Below are 21,783 nucleotides of genomic sequence, written 5' to 3'. Positions count from 1 at the left end.
GACCTCTAAAGAGTTAACAAATGTGTGCTTCCTTCATGAAGGGGATGTGAGCTTAGGCTACGTGGTTCTCTTGGACCTGAAGGAATTCCTAGAGAAAGATCCATCTTCGTGTGTCAACATGCAACACGTGTAGAAACTAAGGGTAATAAGTGACTCATTCCCAAGAGGGGAATCTTGGTGGCACACCACTACATATACTATTATTTTAGTATGCTATTATTTTAGTTATATTTTAGCAGGTGACTCAGCCAGTAAACATAAACATAATAAATAAGCAAGTAAATCAATAAATAGTATATTATAAAGTTATAAGTGCTCTGGAAAAAAAGTAGAGTAAGATAAGGAGGATCAGAGAGGGGAGATGCATTTCACTTAAAGTAGTTGGGTAAGCCTCATTAGGATGTTTAAATATGTCTTTTTATGGAGATACAATAAAATCAACACTTCACATCCATAGTTTGATGTGTTTTGACAAATATATGCAGTTGTATAAATATCATCACAATTAAGATATAGAGCACATCCATTACTCACCCCCAAATCCCCTTATGTCTCTTTGTAGTCAGTCCCCTTTGCTATCTAAACTCTTGACAAACACTGTTCTGTTTTCTATCCCTACAGTTTTGTCTTTTCCAGAATGTCATATAAATGGAATCATGCAGTACTTATGTTTTCTCTTCTTCCACTTAATATATGCTTTTGAGATTCATCCATGCTGTTGCATGTATTAAAGATGCATTCTTTTTTTTTTTTTTTTTGTCTGCACTGAGTTTTCGTTGCTGCACGCGGGCTTTCTCTAGTTGCAGCGAGTGGGGGTTACTCTTCATTGTGGTGCATGGGCTGCTCATTGCGGGGGCTTCTCTTGTTGTGGAGCACGGGCTCTAGGCATGTGGGCTTCAGCAGTTGCAGCACACAGGCTCAGTAGTGTGGTGTGCAGGCTCAGTAGTTGTGGCGCACGGGCTTAGTTGCTCTGCGGCATGTGGGATCTTCCCAGACCAGGGCTCGAACCCATGTCCCCTGAATTGGCAGGCAGATTCTCAACCACTGTGCCACCAGGGAAGCCCAAGATCCATTCTTTTTTAATAGCTGAAGAATATCTCATTAAATGGATATAGCACAATTTGTTTATCCATTCACCAGTTGATGGATATTTGGGTTGTATCCAGTTTTTTCTTTCTCCTTATTTTTTTTTCTATAAAGAATAAAGCTGATACGACTATTTACATGCAAGTCTTTATGTGAACACATGTTTCCATTTCTTTGGGCAAATTAATTAGGGATGGCATGAAAGAGTTATAAGAGAAATGTTTACAGTTATAGAAAATTGCCAAAATATTTTCCAGAGTGACTATCCAATTTTGCATTCCCAGCAACGACATATTAGATATCCAGTTGCTCCAAATTCTGAGCATCTTTAGGTATTGTCGATTTTATCTTAGCCATTTGAGTACTTGCATAGAGATATCTCAGTTATTGCTTTGTTTGCATTTTTCTGATGACTAAAGAGGTTGAGCATATTCTTATACGTTTTTTAACCACTTGCATATCTTCCGTGGTAAAGTATTCAAATACTTTGCCCATTTAATAATTGTCTTCCTGTATTTTTATTATTGGGCTGTAAAAGGATTTTATATATTTCAGGTGCAAATCTGGCATCAGATATGTGTTCTGCAAATATTTTTCCAGTGTGTGACTTGTATTTTTCCTCTACCTGACAGTGACTTTTGAAAGAGAGAAGTTTTAACATTGATAAAGACCAATTTATATATTTTTTTCTTTTATGGTTCATGCTTCTTTTTTGTCTTATCTAGGAAATTTTAGCTTAATTCAAATTCACAAAGATTCATCTATTTTTTTTTTCCTTTAGAAGTTTTACAGGTATAGTTCTTCCATTTCTGTCCTCAGTTAATATCAAGTTAGTTTTACATGTGAACATCTAATTTTTCCAGTGCCATTTATTGAAGAGACTAGCCTATTTTAGAGCCTTTATAAAATAAAAGTTTGGTTCTATTACTAATTTTCTCTTTAATTGATCTATACACCCTTATGTCTTGATTACTGTTTCTAACCATGTGAGTTTAGAGCATTTGAATGTGTGGGATTGGGAGGATAGCATGGATACTAATAAGAAGATACAGTATTTTATTTTAAAGCAACATGATAGGACTTACTTCTTGTGAGATATCATCTGCTAAATATAAAGCAATGAAATATAGTTAATAAATGTTCCAGGTAACATCAAGGATTTTAAACATGTACCTGACTATTATTAGCAAACTATCTTTGCCTCAATCAAAAATGAAAGCACATTATTTCTAAGTAATAGAAAATCTAAACCCAAGTAAACTTGGCGTGATGAATAAAAAAAAAAAAAGAAAGAAACCATTGCATATTGATGCTTTCTTACATCCATGTCTCAATTGCTTACTAAAATCCAGACATTCACTTTATCATGTTTGAAGAGAGAACTCTAAAGATCACCTTTGTCCTCAAGGTTTTCAAGATGGTGAAGAAATATATATATATATACATAATCACAGAATTCTGTGGTGAGTGCTATGAGCGTGTAATCTTTGCATTAATTCAGGAGGGTTTTCCAGAGAAAAAATGCTAGCACTAAATTTTGGAGATTGAGTAGAATTTTTCCGATAAATTATTAGATTGAATTCTATTTGGTGAGAATGAAGAATTTATGTGAATTGGGTTTTTTTTTTTCTTTTCTGATGCCTTGAAAAGTCTTCTTTTAATTCCTGTCACTCCCAAAATACATACTGAAGACAAAGATAAGTCAAATGCTTTTCTCAATAATTTCTTAAAAATATAATGTTCTTTTCCCTTTAAATGTATGAACCACTTGCCAAGCAATTATTTATCTTCATTTCAGAGATAAGAAATAGAAGAATGATACCTACTCACCCTGGTGTCTAATAAATATTCAAACCAGGTTCTATCTGGTTCATTATTTTATCAGAGGGTATTTCAGAAGCTCAAAAATGTGAATGCATTCTCCAGTGTGGGTAACCACCTCTTGAGCCGTAATTTATACTTTGGTAGGTTCTGAATGCCTTTGGATGACAATGATGATGATATAGTGCAAGGGAGCTATGATTTATCACAAATGATACACACAACAAACTACTGAAGAAGCACAGAGTAAGTAGTAAAGGATCTCTGGATCTCTCGCTCATTACATTGAGTCTTAAATATTGTTTCTGTTTTCCCTCCTAGTCTATCACTGCCACTTGATAAATTATTTAAATGGAAGGGATTTGATATAATATTAAAAATCTAGTTCTTTAAGTTATTAAATTAAATGAATTATAAGTTAATTTTAACTATAAAGTCTTTTTTGCAAAATAACCATTGCTTTAACTATAGGATTAAAGCACTATAGTCTTTATAAAAGAAAGAACTTTTTCTTTCTGCAGAAGTTTAAATATGAGATTTAGAAAAAACTCATTTGTTGTTATCACTGTGTCCAAAAATTAATATGGGTAATAGAAAAGTATTTTTAATATTTAATAAACATTTTAAAAGCTAGCATTTATTTGTACTAAAGCTGCAGGTGATGTGAATTATCTAATTTCCATATATTTAATGAATTGTTTCCATTTACATCAACAACTGATGTTCCAATTCAGAAGTTTTGGTTTGAAATTATAATTACTTAAAATGGTGAGACATTCTTAGGAAGACAAATGACAAAAGAATACCTTGGGAATAACAGTTTGGAGATCACTGACACAAGGCACTGCAACACCTTAACTGGGGCTGAAACATCTATAATATTGGATAGTATCTAGTTCCTTATGTTTTGAATCACATGTATGTGCAAGAATATTTATTTGTCTTGCCTAAACAAGTATTGAAATTTCCACATCTACTTTCCAAAAGAAAATTGAAATTCCCATGAGAATTTAAAGGTTTAATAAGCTATATGATACAGTTATTTTTCAACTTAGAGTTAGTTATTTTTCAACTTTTTAATTTCAAAGCCCAAGCATATTCTTAGTGGTACAAGACTCTAGAAGTGATATAAGAAGAAAATCCTAGAAGACTTTGAAGCTGGTATCTGGCCAATAGCTACATTACATCAACATTTATACTAGAGTTTATTTTCTTCTCTCAAAAAGCTTCCATATACAGTCCTCTGAACAATACATGTTGGTAATATAGGGTATGTAGACTAAAAGAGCTCCAGAATAAGAGCAGAAAGAATTAATTTTGAGTACCCACTATATGCCCACAACTTTACACATAAACCTCACAATAACCCTAGGGATGGGCGTTATTTTATACTACAGACATAAAAAGCACACGGACATTAAATCACTTGTCTAGTTTCGTATAGCTGGTATACGGCAGAATCAAGACTCACACCTAGATACATATAAACCAAAATCTTATGTTCTTTTCTCTATAATGTAAACACTCAAAAGAACCTAAAAATATAGTAAACTCCATTTCTTTTTAGGATACAGGCATACCTCATTTTATTGCACTTTGCTTTATTATGCTTCGAGATATTGTGATGCAGGTTTAGCAACCCTGCACTGAGCAAGTCTATTGGTGTCATTTTTCCAACAGCATTTGCTCACTTCATGTCTCTGTGTCACGTTTTGGTAATTCTTGCAATATTCAAATTTTTTCATTATTATATTTGTTATGGTGACCTGTGATTAGTGATCTTTGACGCTAGTACTGTAATTGTGTTGGGGTGCCACATACCATACTCCTATAAGATAGTGAGCTTAAGCAGTAAATGTGCATGTTCTGACTGCTCCACCAAGGCCGTTTCCCATCTCTCTCCCTCTCTTCAGGCCTCCCTATTCCCCAAGACACAAAAATATTGACATTAGGCCAATTAATAACCCAACAATAACTCCTAAATGTTCAAGTGAAAGGAAGAGTCAATCAATATGGTAAACTTCCTTGTTGTCTTATTTTAAGAAATTTCCACAGCCATCCCAACCTTCAACAACCACCACTCTGAACAGTCAGCAGCATCAACATGGAGGCAAGACCCTCCACCTGCAAAAAGATTACTACTCACTGAAGGCTCAGATGATGGTCAACATTGCTTAGTGATAAAGTATCTTTTAATTAAGGTATGCACACTGTTTTTTAAGACATAATGCTATTGCACATTTAATAAACTACAGGATAGTGTAAACATAACTCTTATATTCACTGGGAACCAAAACAATTGTGTGACTCGCTTTATTGTGATATTCACTTTACTATGGTGGTCTGGAACCAAACCCACAATATCTCCAAGGTACCCCCTGTATATAAGAGCATAGAAGCCCTAAGAGGGAAGTAACTTTTAAAAATATGATCCTAAACAAAGATGGAGTAAATGCACTTCTTCCTATTTCTCCCCCTAAGTGCAGCTAAAACGCTGTACATGATACACTAACTACACTACACATAAGAAGTCTCTGAAGGGTAGAGAGAAGAAAGCAGACCATCAAGGGAAGTTAGGGCCCAAGGAAAGACATGGCAGTGAGTTCCCTGGGTTTTCCTTTTGCTTTATATATCACAAACTGAGCACTGAAGAAGTTGGCGATTTGAAAACACCAACGAGCATAGGGGGGAAAAAAAGCCAGAGTGAAAGCCTGTTCTCTATAGCCAAAGGACCAGGAAAAGGGCAGGAAGGCAAGACAGAATATGTTCGGATTGTAACTGCTCTACTTTAGGCAACCATGGCTCCAGGCACAGTGGCTCCACCCCTACCCTCATCAGCAAAGGCTGAGTGGGGAGCCTAAACTTCCAACCTTATCTAACCATAGAAAGGTATTTTGTTTTTCCCACAGAGAGGTGGTGTCAGAAGACGCTAGTGAGAGTTCAGGATTCCCATCACTACTCAGCAGTATTGTGCGCCCCTGCCCCTCTCAGTAAAAATGGCACAGAAGCAGTAGTGGGAAGCTGCAAATTTCATCACATTCCAGCAGTAACAAAACTTTCTTGTCAAGTGAGGGAAAGTAACAAGGTGCTCCTCACCCTCACAGCCAGGGTGGATGCCTAGTAAAGATCCTGAACTCCCACCCATGTCTAGCAGTAATGAGGCATCCTTCCCCTCTATTCTAGGGTATCAACAAAACTTGAGTGGGGAACCTAGACTTCTACCACTACCTGGCAGTAACAAGGCAGCTTTTCTTCTCCCACAACCATCTTGGAGGAGACTTGATAAAAGAGAGGATTTAAAATAGATCCAGAGTGTCCTAATATGACATATAAAATGCACCAGATAATAGGGAAAATCACCCATTGTACCAAGAACCAGAAAAATCTCAAGTTGAATCAGAAAAGACAATCAACAGACACCAAAACTGAAGTGATACTAATGTTGGAATTATCTAACAAAGTTTTCAAAGCATCTTTATAAAAACACTTCAGCCAGAAATTACAAACATGCTTGAAACAAATTTTTTTTAAGTCTTAACAAAGAAATAAAGATACAAAGAAGAACTGCATGGAAATTTTAGAACTGAACATAAAATAACGGAAATAAAAATTCAATGTATATGCTCAACAATAGAATGGAAAGAACAGAATAAAGAATCAGTGAAGTTAAAGATTAAACAATAGAAATTACCAAGTCTGAACAAAAGAGAAAAAAATGAAAGGATCCTCAGGGGGACTATTATAGTCCTATGGGACTATAATAAAAGATTTAAAATACATGTCATCAGAATCTCAGGAAAAAAGAAAGAAGGTGGTGCTGAAAAAGTATTTAAAGAAATAATGGGGGCTTCGCTGGTGGTGCAGTGGTTAAGAATCTGCCTGCCAGTGCAGGAGACATGGGTTCAAGCCCTGGTCTGGGAAGATCCCACATGCCGCAGAGCAACTAAGTCCGTGCACCACAACTACTGAGCCTGCACTCTGGAGCCCACGAGCCACAACTACTGAGTCCATGTGTCACAACTACTGAAGCCCACACGCCTAGAGCCCATGCTCTGCAACAAGAGAAGCCACTGCAATGAGAAGCCCGTGCACTGCAATGAAGAGTAGCCCCCGCTCACCACAACTAGAGAAAGCCCACGCACAGCAATGAAGACTCAATGCGGCCAAAAATAAATAAATTAAACTTTAAAAAAGAAATAATGGCTAAAAATCTCCCAAATTTGGCAAACAAATCATAAACCTATAGATTAAAAAAGCTAAGCAAACCTGAAATAAGATAAACCCAAATATATCTATGCCAAGACCCATAAGAATCAAACTTGTGAAAATGAAAGAACAGGAAAACAAAGCCTTGAAAGGAACAAGAGAGCAATTAAACCTCACTATGAAGAAAAGTGATCCAAATAACAGTGGATTTCTGATCAAAACCCAAAAAGAAGTGGCGTATCATTTTTCAGGTGATGAAAGCAAAAAACAGTCATCCCAGAATCGTATACCTTGCAAAATTATCCATTAGGAATGAAGTAGAAATTAAAACATTCAGACAAAGGAAAACTAAAAGGAGTTTGTCACTGGAAGACCTATCCTAAGAGAATGGCTTAAGGAAATTCCTAAAACAGAAAGAAAATGATAAAAGAAGGAACCTTGGAATATTAGGAATGAAAAAATAACAATAAAAAGAGTAAAAATATGGGTAAATACAATGGACTTTCATCTCTTGAATTTCTTAAATTATGTTTGATAAATTGAAGGAAAAGTTATAACATTTTTCTGATGTGCTTCTCAAGGTATAGAAAGGAAGTATTTAAGAAAATTTATATTATAAATGGGCAAAGAAAAAGATTTTTAAGGGAAGTAAGTTTTATATAGCTCACTCTAATTGGTAAAATGTCTACATCAAAATATCTACCCTATGATAAATTATATATGTAAATGTAATACCTAGAATAACCACTAAAAATCAATACAAAGAAATATGCTCAGAAACACTAAAGATCAATCAAAGGGAATTCTAAAAAATGTTCAAGGCACTAATTATACACACATCTCCTTGGGTTGATTTCAAGGATGTAGAATGAAAAAAGTCAGTCTCAAAGGTCACATGCTATTTGATTTGACTTGATTTGATTTATACAGCATTTCTGAAATGACAAAATTATACAACTGGATAACAAATTAGTATTTTCTAGGAGCTAGGAATGGTGGGGGAGAAAGTGTGGGTACTCCTATGTAACATGAAAGGAATCTTCCTCATCATGCAATAATTCTGTATCTCGATTGTAGTGGCAGTTATATGATTCTACACATGATAAAATGACACAGAACTATAAGTACACATTTTTTCAATATCACTTTCATTGTTTTATACTACACTATAGCTGCGTAAGATAAAACCTTTGGAGAAAACTGGGTGAAAGATACATGATATCCATCCATAATATCTTGGCAATTTCTTGGAATTTATATTTCAATAAACATTAAAAAATACATAGATAATGGCTGAACTTGTTTGAGTGTAGGTTAAAAAAATTCCTTGATAGTAACAATAAAATGCAGAGGTTAAGAGTCAGAATACTGGGAACCAGGGTAGCCATATTTTCTTGGAGATTCCTCATCCATTCGATTAATGTATGTCTAATAGATAATATAGATAACAAGGAAACTTAATTAGGCCATCAGGATATGAACTCTATATTGAGATACTAGCCAGTCTAGGACGAAGAACACATTTATTACATGGCAAATATTTTTGAGAAAGTTGTAGACTTTGTTTTCATTCTTGAAAAGTAAACATCAATTCTTATTTTATGAACTTTTCAACAGAAATACTTGGTAAAGTGACACTTATAAAATTTATGGGGCTTCCCTGGTGGCACAGTGGTTGAGAGTCCACCTGCCAGTGCAGGGGACAAAGGATCATGCCCCAGTCCGGGAAGATCCCACATGCCGCGGAGCAGCTGGGCCCGTGAGCCATGGCCGCTGAGCCTGTGCGTCCGGAGCCTGTGCTCCACAATGGGAGAGGCCACAGCAGTGAGAGGCACACGTACCACAAAAAAAAAAAAAAAAAAAATTATGACTTTCACTACATTGTCTCCTCAGTAGTGTGACCAATCTCAAAAGGAATACACTGGACAATTTTTAGGCTCTTCTGACTTGCTATTACATCTAATGATGATTCACATGAATCATCAGAGTGCCTACGTTTGGGAGGTGAACATTTCAGACACCTTTTTAATAATACAAGACAAAAAATAGTAAAAAAAAAAAAAAAAAAGCAAGCAAGAAAGAAAGATAGTATTCTGTAAAAAGGCAGCTAAGGCTATGGAATGCACTTGAAATTCTTTAAAAATATTTTTGTCTTCTGGGAACCCTCCTACACTGTTGATGGGAATGTAAATTGGTACAGCCATGATGGAGTATGGAGGTTCCTTAAAAAACTAAAAATAGAGCTACCATATGATCTAGCAATCCCACTCCCAGGCATATATCCAGAGAAAACCATAATTTGAAAAGATATATGTACCCCAATGTTCACTGCAGCACAACATACAATAGACAGGACATGGAAGCAATCTTAATGTCCATAGGTGGAGGAACGGATAAAGAAGATGTGGTACAATGGAATATTACTCAGCCATAAAAAGAACGAAGAGGGGGGACCTTCAACATGGAGGAGGAGTAAGACGTGGAGATCACCTTCCTCCCCACAAATACATCAAAAATATATCTACATGTGGAACAGCTCCTACAAAACACCTACTGAACGCTGGCAGAAGACCTCAGACTTCCCAAAAGGCAAGAAACTCCTCACATACCTGGGTGGGGCAAAAGAAAAAGGAAAAACAGAGACAAAGAATAGGGATGGGACCTGCACCTCTGAGAGGGAGCTGTGAAGGAGGAAAAGTTTCCACACACTAGGAAGCCCCTTCACTGGTGGAGACGGGGGATGGGGGGGGAAGCTTCGGAGCCACAGAGGAGAGTGCAGCAACAGAGGTGCAGAGGGCAAAGCAGAGAGATCCCCGCAAGAGGATCAGTGTCGACAGCACTCACCAGCCTGAGAGGCTTGTCTACTAACCCGCTGGGGCGGGTGGGGGCTGGGAGCTGAGGCTCTGGCTTCAGAGGTCAGATCCCAGGGAGAGGACTGGGGTTGGCTCTGTGAACACACCCTGAAGGAAGCTAGTGTGCCACAGCTAGCCGGGAGGGAGTCCAGGAAAAATTCTGGAACTGCCTAAGAGGGAAGAGACCATTGTTTTGGGGTGCACAAGGAGAGGGGATTCAGAGCACTGCCTAAATGAGCTCCAGAGAGAGATGCGAGCTGTGGCTATCAGCATGGACACTAGAGATAGGCATGAAATGCTAATGCTGTTGCTGCAGCCATCAAGAAGCCTGTGTGCAAGCACAGGTCACTATCCACACCTCCCCTCCCAGGGCCTGTGCAGCCTGCCACTGCCAGGGTCCCGTGATCCAGGGACAACTTCCCCGAGAGAACATATGGTGCACCTCAGGCTGTTGCAACATCACGCTGGCCTCTGCCACCATAGGCTGGCCGCACATTCTGTACCCCTCCCTCCCCCAGGCCTGAGTGAGCCAGAGTCCCCTAATCAGCTGCTACTTTAACCCCATCCTCTCTGGCTGGGGAACAGATGACCTCAGGTGACCTACATGCAGAGGCAGGGCCAAATCCAAAGCTGAACCCCGGGAGCTGTGCTAACAAAGAAGAGAAAGGGAGATTTCTACCAGCGGCCTCAGGAGCAGTGGATTAAATCCCCACAATCAACTTCATGTACCCTGCAACTGTGGAATACCTGAATAGACAACAAGTCACCCCAAAATTGAGGCGGTGGACTTTGGGAGCAACTGTAGAGTTGGGGTGTGCTTTCTGCATCTAATTTGTTTCTGGTTTTATGTTTATCTTAGTTTAGTATTTAGAGCTTATTATCATTGGTAGATTTGTTCATTGATTTGGTAGCTCTCTTAGTTTTTTTTTTATATATACATAATTTTTTTTCCTTTTTTTCTTTTTGTGAGTGTATATGTGTATGCTACTTTAAGTGATTTTGTCTGTATAGCTTTGCTTTTACTATCTGTCCTAGGGTTCTGTCTGTCGGTTTTTTGCTTTTGTTTTTTTTATATAGTTTTTAGGGCTTGTTATAATTGGTGGATTTGTTTTTTGGTTTGGTTGGTCTCTTCCTTTTTCTTCGTTTTTAAAATTTTTTTTATTTTTAATAATCTTATTTTTCATTTTAATACATTATTTTATTTTATTCTGTCTTTCTTTTTTTTTCTCCCTTTTCTTCTGAGCCATGTGGCTGACAGGGTCTTGGTGCTCTGGCTGGGTGTCAGGCCTGAGGCTCTGATGTGGGACAGCCGAGTTCAGAACACTGCTCTACCAGGGACCCCTGGCCCCATGTAATATCAAATGGTAAAAGCTCTCACAGAGATCTCCACCTCAAAGCTAAGACCCAGCACCACGCAACAACCAGCAAGCTACAGTGCTGGAAACCCTATGCCAAACAAAGAGCAAGAGAGGAACATAACCCCACCAATTAGCAGAGTGGCTGCCTAAAATCATAATAGGTTCACAGACACTCCAAAACATGCCACCAGACACAGCCCTGCCCACCAGAAAGACAAGATCCAGCCTCATCCACCAGGAGTACACAGGCACCAATCCCCTCCACCAGAAAGCCTAAACAACCCACTGAACCAACCTTATCCATGGGGGGCAGACACCGAAAACAACAGGAACTATGAACCTGCAGCCTGCGAAAAGAACACCCCAAACACAGTAAGTTAAGCAAAATGAAAAGACAGAGAAATACATAGCAGATAAGGAGCAAGGTAAGAACCCACCAGGCCAAACAAATGAAGAGGAAATAGGAAGTCTACCTGAAAAAGAATTCAGAGTATGAGAGTAAAGATGATCCAAAATCTTGGAAATAGAATGGAGAAAATACGAGAAATGTTTAACAAGGACCTAGAAGAACTAAAGAGCAAACAAAGAATGATGAACAACACAATAAATGAAATTTAAAATTCTCTAAAGGAATTAATAGCAGAATAACTGAGGCAGAAGAACGTATAAGTGACCTGGAAGATAAAATAGTGGAAATAACTACCAGAGAGCAGAATAAAGAAACAAGAATACAAAGAATTGAGGACAGTCTCAGAGACCTCTGGAACAACATTAAATGTACCAACATTTGAATTATTGGGGTCCCAGAAGAAGAGGAGAAAAAAAAAGGGACTGAGAAAATATTTGAAGAAATTATAGTTGAAAATTTCCCTAATATGGGAAAGGAAATAGTTAATCAAGTCCAGGAAGCACAGAGATTCCCATACAGGATAAATCTAAGGAGAAACACACCAAGACACATATTAATCAAACTATCAAAAACTAAATTCAAAGAAAAAATATTAAAAGCAACAAGGGAAAAACAACAAATAACATACAAGGGAATCCCCATAAGGTAAACAGCTTATCTTTCAGCAGAAACTCTGCAATCCAGAAGGGAGTGTCAGGACATATTTAAAGTGGTGAAAGGGAAAAACCTGCAACCAAGATTACTCTACCCAGCAAGGATCTCATTCAGATTCAATGGAGAAATCAAAACCTTTACAGACAAGCAAAAGCTAAGAGAACTCAGTACCACCAAACCAGGTTTACAACAAATGCTAAAGGAACTTCTCTAGGCACGACACACAAGAGAAGGAAAAGACCAACAATAAGAAACCCCAAACAATTAAGAAAATGGTAATAGGAACATACATATCAATAACTACCTTAAATGTAAATGGATTGATTGCTCCAACCAAAAGACATAGACTAGCTGAATGGATACAAAAACAAGACCCATATATATGCTGTCTACAAGAGACCTACTTCAGACGTAGGGACACAAACAGACTGAAAGGGAGGGGATGGAAAAAGATGGATGAAGCAAAAGCAGTTCTATGAGGGAAGTTCATAGTAATATAATCCTACCTCAAGAAACAAGAAGGATCTCAAATAAACAATGTACCCTTACACCTAAAGCAATTAGAGAAAGAAGAACAACAAATACCCAAAGTTAGCAGAAAGAAAGAAATCATAAAAATCAGATCAGAAATAAATGAAAAAGAAATGAAGGAAACAATAGCAGAGATCAATAAAACTAAAAGCTGGTTCTTTGAGAAGATAAACAAAATTGATAAACCATTAGCTAGACTCATCAAAAAAAAAAGGGAGAAGACTTAAATCAATAGAATTAGAAATGAAAAAGGAGAGGTAACAACTGACACCACAGAAATACAAAGGATCATGAGAGATTACTACAAGTAACTATATGCCAATAAAATGGACAACCTGGAAGAAATGGACAAATTCTTACAAAAGCACAACCTTCCAAGACTGAACCAGGAAGAAACAGAAAATTTAAACAGACCAATCACATGCACTGAAATTGCAACTGTGATTAAAAATCTTCCAACAAACAAAAGCCCAGGACCAGATCGCTTCACAGGCGAATTCTATCAAACATTCAGAGAAGAGCTAACACCTATTCTTCTCAAACTCTTCCAAAATATAGCAGGGGGGTGAACACTCTCAAACTAATTCTATGAGGCTATCATCACCCTGATACCAAAACCAGACAAACATGTCACAAAAAAAGAAGACTACAGGCCAATATCACTGATGAACACAGTTGCAAAAATTCTCAACAAAATACTAGCAAACAGAATCCAACAGCACATTGAAAGGATCATATACCATGATCAAGCGGGGTTTATCCCACGAATGCAAGGATTCTTCAGTATACACAAATCAATCGATGTGATAAACCATATTAACAAACTGAAGGAGAAAAACCATATGATTTTCTCAACAGATGTAGAAAAAGCTTTTGACAAAATTGAACAGCCATTTATGATAAAACCCTCCAGAAAGTAGTCACTGAGGGAACTTACCTCAACATAATAAAGGCCATATATGACAAACCCACAACCAACATCATTCTCAATGGTGAAAAACTGAAACCATTTCCACTAAGATCAGGAATAAGACAAGGTTGCCCACTCTCACCACTATTATTCAACATAGTTTTGGAAGTTTTAGCCACAGCAATCAGAGAAGAAAAAGAAATAAAAGGAATCCAAATTGGAAAAGAAGAAGTAAAACTGTCACTGTTGTAGATGACATGATACTAGACGTAGAGGATCCTAAAGATACTACCAGAAAATTACTAGAGCAAATCAATGAATTTGGTAAAGTAGCAGGATACAAAATTTATGCAGAGAAATCTCTTGCATTCCTACACACTAATGATGAAAAACATGAAAGAGAAACTTAGGAAACACTCCCATTTACCATTGCAACAAAAAGAATAAAATACCTAGGAATAAACCTACCTAAGGAGAAAAAGCACTGTATGTAGAAAACTATAAGACACTGATGAAAGAAAGTAAAGATGATATAAACAGATGGCGAGATATACCATGTTCTTGGATTGGAAGAATCAACGTTGTGAAAATGACTATTCTCCCCAAAGCGATCTACAGATTCAGTGCAATCCCTATCAAACTATCACTGGCATTTTTCACAGAACTAGAACAAAAAATTTCACAGTTTGTATGGAAACAAAAAAGACCCTGAATAGTCAAAACAATCAAAACAGTCAAAACAAAGAAAGAAAAATGGAGCTGGAGGAATCAGGCTCCCTGACTTTAGACTATACTACAAAGTTACAGTAGTCAAGATAGTATGGTACTGGCACAAAAACAGAAATATAGATCAACGGAACAGGATAGAAAGCCCAGAGATAAACCCACACACATATGGTCACCTCATCTTTGATAAAGGAGGCAAGAATATACAATGGAGAAAAGACAGCCTCTTCAATAAGTGGTGCTGGGAAAACTGGGCAGCTACACGTAAAAGAATGAAATTAGAACACTCCCTAGCACCATACACAAAAATAAACTCAAAATGGATTAAAGACCTAAATGTAAGGCCAGACACTATAAAACTCTTAGAGGAAAACATAGGCAGAACACTCTATGACATAAATCACAGCAAGATCCTTTTTGACCCACCTCCTAGAAAAATGGAAATAAAAACAAAGATAAACAAATGGGACCTAACGAAACTTAAAAACTTTCACACAGTAAAGGAAACCATAAATAAGATGAAAAGACAACCCTCAGAATGGGAGAAAATATTTGCAAATGAAGCAACTGACAAAGGATTAGTCTCCAAAATATACAAGCAGCTCACGTAGCTCAGTATCAAAAAACAAACAACACAGTCCAAAAATGGGCAGAAGACCTAAATATACATTTCTCCAAAGAAGATATACAGATTGCCAACAAACACATGAAAGGATGCTCAACATTACTAATGATTAGAGAAATGCAAATCAAAACTACAATGTGGTATAAGCTCACACCAGTCAGAATGGTCATCATCAAAATATCTACAAACAATAAATGCTGGAGAGGGTGTGGAGAAAAGGGAACCGTCCTGCACTGTTGGTGGGAATGTAAATTGATATGGCCACTATGGAGAACAGTATGGAGGTTCCTTAAAAAACTAAAAATAGATATTGGGATACATGTATATGATTCACTTTGTTATATAGCAGAAACTAACACACCATTGTAAAGCGATTATACTCCAATAAAGATGTTTAAAGAAAAAAGGAAAGGATGAAATAATACCATTTGCAGCAACATGGATGGAACTAGAGATTGTCATACTGAGTGAAGTAAGTCAGACAATATTATATGATACCCCTTATATGTGGAATCTAAGAAATTGTACAAATGAACTTGTTTGCAAAATAAACTGGAAGATTGGGATTGACATATACACACTACTATATATAAAATAGATAACTAATAAGGACCTATTACTGTATAGCACAGGGAAGTCTACTCAATACTCTGTTAATGGCCTATATGGGAATGGAGTCTAAAAAAGAATCGATATATATATATATATATATATATATATATATATATATATATGTATAACTGATTCACTATGCTGTACAGCAGAAACTAACAACATTGTAAATCAACTATAGTGCAATAAAAATTAATTTTAAAAAGTAAAAAATAATAAAGTTATAGTATCAAAGAAAAAAATATTTTTGTCTTTTCATGTGAGATTAAGTAAGTGGTTGTAGTGGTCTCAAACATGAAAAGAGGAAATAAAAAACATGAGTTAATATAATGATTACTTTTTAGTATTTATAAGGCCACCTAGTTGTCTAACTGATTTTATATGATCAAATGTGAAAATCTTCCTGCTAAGTTTTCCAAGTCAACTGATTCTTTTACAAGAAAGTCTTCATTTTCCATAAATGTTAATATTTTAAATTTTTGTTTGATGTAAACTTTATAATGTTTTATATCAAATGAACACAGAATACTTTTGTATTTTGCTTTAGTTTAGATTAATTAGTGTGTACCCCAGAGTGATGATTCTTTAGTACTAAATAATAATACAAGTAGTAAATTTTAGGATGGACATATTCACCTATTACTAAAATTTTATCAATGTTTAGTTTTATACATGCTGAGTACCAATAGTCATTGTTACTTAATAATTTTATAGCTTAGTTCCCCTCTTCATAAAATTATTCTTTCATATTATTTTTGTGTGATAGATACATTTATATTACTTACATATTAATTTAAGACATGTTTGAATGAATAATATAAAACAGAATTTAATATTTTGATCTGACTACTCAGTCATATTTTCTAAGAAATACATTAATAGATAACCTTTAGTTTTATTGGGACCATGCAATTCTACAAAACTAAAAAAATTGACCCAAGCTATCTTAATCTTAGCATAGCACATAGCTAAAATATAGTAGATACTTAATAGCACTCATATTAATAAATAAATGTCTTCATGAGAAAAATAAACAAGAGTAAATACCTTCAAAAATGAAATAACTGTTTATAGCCATGTAGCCATGCTCTGATTTTAAGGTGAATATACATTGCCTATATGTATGCATAGGCATGTGTGTGTCTGAAAAATCTACCAAGGTTTTATTATTTAGTGAGACACTACCAGGTGTATTATCATAAAATTAGCTTCTGGAAGGAAATAAAAAGCAGAGTGTGTCCATAATCTTTCTAAAACTCAAAGGAAAATAGCTCTTATAGAAAATATTCAATAAATTGAAAACAGACTTAATACACAATATCTCCTTTTTGTGTGTGAAATTATTGAACAGATTTCACTACTTCTTTATGTTAGTAATGTAAGAGATAATGAGTGTATCAACATGTAGAAGAAAATAAATAATATTTCTCACTAAAATTTCTATTGTTAAAGCATAATAGGGGCTTCCCTGGTGGCAGAGTGGTTGAGAGTCTGCCTGCCTATGCAGGGGACACGGGTTCATGCCCCGGTCCGGGAGGATCCCACATGCCGTGGAGCAGCTGGGCCCGTGAGCCATGGCTGCTGAGCCTGCGCGTCCAGAGCCTGTGCTCCGCAACGGGAGAGGCCATAACAGTGAGAGACCCACGTACCGAAAAAAAAAAAAGAAAAAAAGATAAATTGAATTAAAGAATAATCCAACTTTGTGCAGCTTACAAGAGTTATATCTAGGACTTCCCTGGTTGTGCAGTGGTAAAGAATCCACATGCCAACGCAGGGAACATGGGTTCAAGCCCTGGTCCAGGAAGATCCCACATGCCGTGGAGCACAATATAGTGAATAGGATAATGGGTAGTTTATGTTGATAAAATGTGTTATTACAGATTATGCTATAATAGTTTGAGTCATTATATTTCATATATTATTATCAAATGATATAAAGAAAAATATTAAAAATAAACTAAGAAATTTTATTTTATTTTATTCTTTTTTAAATTTTTATTGGAGTACAGTTAATTTACAATGTTGTGTTAGTTTCTGCTGTACAGCAAAGTGAATCTGTTATACATATAAATATATCCATTCTTTTTTAGATTCTTTTCCCATATAGGTCATTACAGAGTATTGAGCAGAGTTCCCTCTGCTATACAGTAGGTCCTTATTAGTTATTTTATATATAGTAGTATGTATACGTCAATCCCAATCTTCCAGTTTATCCCTTCCCCCCCTTACCCCTGATAACCATAAGTTTGGTTGCTACATCTGTAACTCTATTTCTGTTTTGTAGATAAGTTCATTTGTACTTTTTTAGATTCCACATATAAGCGATATCATATATTTGTCTTTCTCTGTCTGACTCACTTCACTCAGTATGACAATCTCTAGTTCCATCCATGTTGCTGCAAATGTTATTATTTCATTCTTTTTTTATGGCTAATTAATTTGCCATTTTTTTAAGGTAAAGTTCTAAAGACATCCTCTAACATCGAAGCGCTATTAGTGCATCTGAAATGATTATAGTGAATCTGACATCATCATAACATCTAATAATGCAATTTGTGTCTAAATGTAAAGTAAATTCTCTAGATTTTTGCCTAGCAACACTGACTTTTTTCTTTTTTTTTTTCTTTTGGCCACACAACATGTCATGTGGGATCTTAGTTCCCTGACCAGGGATCAAACCCGTGCCCCCTGCAGTGGAAGTGAAGAGTCTTAACCACTGTACCTTCAGGGAAGTCCCTTTTTATTGGCTTTTTTTTTTTTTTTTTTTTGGCAACATTGAAATAGAAGACATGCATCCCAAATGACACAGCAATTCCATCTCTAATTATTCCACTCTGGAGAACCTCTCACAGGAGTGTACGAGAAGACATGCGTATATATATATATATAGATAGATAGATAGATAGATAGATAGATAGATATACGACTATTTATGGTAATATTTATTAATAACAAAAATAGAACCTAAGTATTAATAAGAGAATAGATAAATTGTAGTATGTTCAGAAAATGGAATATAGCAGTAAAAATTAATAAACTAGAACGTCCTATATTAATTCTTTTTTCATTCAACAAATATTCTTTCAGCATTTTCCTCACTCATTCCACCCTGAGTCAGATGCCTTCCACAGCCTTTTTCCATCGAGCTAGCATATTTGCATTATTTTTTTCTTGCTACTGTGCTTACAATTCTAACAGTTGTTACAAGGTGAAAAGTGACAGTCATTAAGGAAAGCAATTTCTCTTGCACAATTAATAAGTTGATAAGCATTTTATCTGTCAATATGTTTTCTTTTTTGCTTATGAGAAAATATAACAAAAACAAATACTTTACTTAAAATCAAGTAAGGAACAACTCACTTCATGCACTCCTTATCCACTATTTTTCTCAGCATGAAAAACACATTTGCCATTTTCTTTCTCCATAATGGAAATCCAAAACCAAATCCCATGTAATCTTCTCATATGTAATGAGTCAAACTTTAAAAAATCTAAACAAATATCTTTTTAAAATTTCATAATATCTTAAAATGTGCTTAGTAGAAACAAAATTTCCCTTTAGAAGTATTAGCTATTATTAGGTTATCTGTTGAGATAATATGAACAAAAGAGGGGGAAATAGTTATTATTTCTAGAGGCGATTTTTACTTCATTTGTTGAATCCAGAAATGAAACCTCTAACACCACCCTTTCTTTTGCTTCTTCCCTCATTTTTTCATGATAATCCATCATAGTCATATATAGAAGAAAGTCATAATATTGTCATCAATGCCATTTTGAATGACAGCTTATCCTAAAAGCATGTATCTACTGCTTCCTGATTTCCTGTTAGACTTTCGGTTCTAACTTAAACCTGTGTTTCTTAGACCTGTGCTTGCATTCAATGTATCAACTGACATTATTTGAAGTGTAATGTTCTTCAATTCCGTCTATAGGTTTTTCACATTTAATGGATAGTACATGCCTGAGAGTAGAGGTTTTGCTTTATTTAATTCTGTAACTTGCCATAGAAATTGGCATTGTATCTGACAACTAGAAAGTAGCTACTAATGATTTTTCAAAGAAATAAATAGAAAATGTTCAAACTTTTTGATCTCATTTGACTGCCTTTGCTTAATGAAATTACATTTCTATTGTAGTTTTGCAGATTTTATTCATTAGGCTAAGATAGACGTCTGTTCTGGTGGCATTCTTTTATTTTTAATTAGTCATAACACACTTATATTGATATTTTAATTTCTCTGAACTTTTTAAACCAACAGAAATCAAAACATGTTGATAGTTATGTTTATAAAGAGCAGCATAGATTATATTTTGAGTTACATAAATAACTTGGAACTATATTCCAATAATTTAAATATGACTTTCATCTATTTATATACTCTTTATATCATTAGCTGCCGGTTTTACTTAGTTCGTGACATTTTCCATTTTTAATATTTGATTCATATGCACGATAATACTTTACTTATGGAGGGCTTCTTCTTACCGATTTATCCTTTAAAATATATTTCTTATGGACTCCAAGCAGCAACATCTGCATAATAGACCACATAATCAATTCTCTAAATGTATCAGGTTTAAAATTGTTTTTCAATTTTAAACCTAACTTCAGATGTGTTCAAACATTTCTCAAGATGAAATACTTTATCTTTTCTCCAGTTTTATTGAGATATAATTGCCATATAACATTGTGTAAGTTTATTTTGTACAATGTGATGATTTGATACACTTGTATATTACAAAATAATTACCACAATAGGGTTAGTTAACACCTCAATCACCTCACATAATTAAAATTTCTTTTTTGTGGCGAGTAAACTTAAGATCTACTCTCTTAGCAACTTTCAAGTATATATATAATTACAATTATATATATTATAATGTAATACTGTATAAAATGCAGTATTATTAACTATAGTCACTATGTTGTACATTAGATACCCACAACTTATTCATCTTATAACTGAAAGTTTGTATCCTTTGACCAACATCTCCCCATTTCCCCCATTCCCTAGCCCCCGACAACCACCAATCTACTCTCTGTTTCTATGAATTCATCATTTTAGTGATACCATTTATAAGTGATATAAGAATATTTGTCTTTCTCTGTATAACTTCATTCACTTAACATAATGCTCTCACAGTCCCTCCATGTTGTCACAAATGGCAAGATTTCTATGCTTCTCATGTTTGAATAATATTCCATTCAAACTTAAGATCTACTCTCTTAGCAACTTTCAAGTATATAATAATAATATACATAATTACAATTATATATATTATAATACTGTATAAAATGCAGTATTATGAACTAATAATACTGATGTTACCGCATCTTCTGTATCCATTCATATGTAGATAGACATTTAGGTTGTTTCTATAACTTGGCTATTGTGAATAATGTTGCAATGAGTGTGGGAGTGAAGGTAACTCTTAGAGGACCTAATTTTATTTTCCTTGGATATATACCCAGAAGTGGATTGCCAAATCTTATGGTATATCTGTTTTTAATTTTTTGAAGAACCTCCATACTGTTTACATAGCAGCTGTACCAATTTACATTCCCACGAACAGTGCACAGGGGTTTCTTTTCTCCACATCTTGGCTGAATTATCTCTGTATTTTTGATAACAGCATTCTCACAGGTGTGAGGTGATATCTCAATGTGATTTTGATTTGTATTTCCCAGGTGGTCAGTGATGTTGAGCATCTTTTCCTGTACTTGTTGGCCATTTGAATGTCTTCTTTGGAGAAATTTCTATTCAGCTCCCCTGCCATAGTTAAATTAGTTTTGCTTTTTGCTTTTGATTTTTGCTATTGAATTGTGTGAGTTCCTTACGTATTTTGGGTATTAACCCTTTATCAGTTGGTTTGCAATTATTTTTCTTCATTCCATAGGATGCCTTTTCATTTTGCTAAGTTTGTTTGTTAGTTTTTGGTTTTCATTTTTGGGTTTTTGTTTATTCTAGGCAGAATCTTTTTAATTTGAT

The 21,783-nt window shown here is 35.3% G+C and overlaps 1 protein-coding gene across 3 annotated transcripts in view; it reads right to left on the bottom strand.

Moving 5' to 3' along the window:
- Positions 1-21,783, bottom strand: part of LOC307186789 (uncharacterized protein) — a 423,851-nt gene that overhangs the window by 105,455 nt on the left and 296,613 nt on the right. The gene's annotated exons all lie outside the window — the stretch shown is intronic.

The sequence above is a fragment of the Stenella coeruleoalba genome, assembly GCF_951394435.1.
Source record: "Stenella coeruleoalba genome assembly, chromosome: 5".
In the NCBI taxonomy this organism is placed as follows: Eukaryota; Metazoa; Chordata; class Mammalia; order Artiodactyla; family Delphinidae; genus Stenella; species Stenella coeruleoalba.
The sequence above is the reverse complement of the archived record's forward strand: the minus strand, read 5'-3'. Positions and strand labels throughout refer to the sequence as shown.